The sequence below is a fragment of the Diachasma alloeum genome, unplaced genomic scaffold, assembly GCF_001412515.2.
Source record: "Diachasma alloeum isolate Michigan unplaced genomic scaffold, Dall2.0 Dall_scaffold_00429, whole genome shotgun sequence".
Lineage (NCBI taxonomy): Eukaryota > Metazoa > Arthropoda > Insecta > Hymenoptera > Braconidae > Diachasma > Diachasma alloeum.
The window spans coordinates 25,039-26,819 of record NW_021680568.1 but is presented as its reverse complement, the minus strand read 5'-3'; positions in this window follow the sequence as shown (position 1 = coordinate 26,819).

Genomic DNA, 1,781 nt, shown 5'->3' with positions numbered 1-1,781 from the left:
AAAAAAAATTTCTAAGTGCCGAACAATTTTTCCCCATGCTAAATTGAATCGCCTGTTGCGCGGCGTTACCAAAAACTCGCTAAACGCGCCCGGGCAGTGTAGAGTGAATTCGGCAACGCTGGAACCTAAATAACACGGTGGAGAATCCCTCATGAGGGGACCAGAGTCGCAAGTTCTTGTTTCGTGACCAATCTAGGGTTAAATTCTCCCCTCAACTCGTTCTATGAGTCATAAAAAAAAATCCCATGAAAAAAATTTGGTTTTCAAGTAAATAATGAACGTTAATAATTGATTGAAATTTTGTCGTTTAAACGCCCGGTCCGCTCACCCTGACGTCACAGCACAGTAGGTGATGTTATACTCGCCAAAGCCGAGTGCAACCTTACGTGCTTGTCAAAAGGACACTTTACACACTAGTATCGAACTAGTATATTCCGATACAAATACGAAAAAGTGGTTTTCAACTTGTGGGAGGTGTGTAGCACNTGTCAAAACTGTTACAGATACAATAAAAATGCATAGGACTCGATTTGTAGAGGATGAAATTTCCGGCAAAAAACTCCCGACGGTATTTTTCTATCGTCAATAGTTTAACCACCAAGCGCGCCCGAAATTTCAACGCAAAAGTGCTCCTTCATCCCGCACGCCAAAAAATCTATGTTAGTTGTTAAATTAGAAAAAAAAACATCCAAACGTTGAAAAAAAAATCTGCGGGAATTCCTATATCATATTGAAACCCCAAATAAGCATTTTTTAGGAGGATTAATTTTTTTCCGTCATCTTTCAATTTTATAGNGTATCGAACTAGTATATTCCGATACAAATACGAAAAAGTGGTTTTCAACTTGTGGGAGGTGTGTAGCACGAGCCGAAGGCGAGTGCTACCCTCCCATAATTTGNAATAATCGGATCGACAAAAATGAAAATTCATTTTCTTCGTTATTCATCCCACCATCATTTTCATCTTTCNCTCGTTCTGAGTCATAAAAAAAAATCCCATGAAAAAAATTTGGTTTTCAAGTAAATAATGAACGTTAATAATTGATTGAAATTTTGTCGTTTAAACGCCCGGTCCGCTCACCCTGACGTCACAGCACAGTAGGTGATGTTATACTCGCCAAAGCCGAGTGCAACCTTACGTGCTTGTCAAAAGGACACTTTACACACTAGTATCGAACTAGTATATTCCGATACAAATACGAAAAAGTGGTTTTCAACTTGTGGGAGGTGTGTAGCACGAGCCGAAGGCGAGTGCTACCCTCCCATAATTTGAAGAACACTTTTCTCACGAGTATCGAACCCTATTTTTCATCACAGAGTGCTCAAAGCTATGTTTTGCGCACGCAAAGCGTGCGTAAAACGTTGCTTTACGCACTAGTGATGAAATAGTAATGTGTGTCACGAGGCCCGTAAGCGGAGGTTTGTGATGAGTGTGAAGTTTGCAGCACGAGGCACCGACACACCACGCCGAGAGCTGCAAACTCACACGAATCACAAACCGACGCTACGGGCCGTGTGACACATGCTATTTTTTGTCATGAGGGCCCGTTGAAGGGGNGACTTTGTTATTTATAAAGTCTATGCCAGGGAAAATTGTAAGATTTTTTGCAAATTTTTAATGTTTTTGATCATGCGGTATTTTCAATAAACAAACACTAATTTCTGTTCTTCATTATTTGTCAATGCATGTAAATTTTCTTGGAATTTTTTTGAAATTCTTTGTCCTTTTGCGTTTTTATTAAATTCTCAATATTACTAGATTTACAAATTTTCGAAGTTCC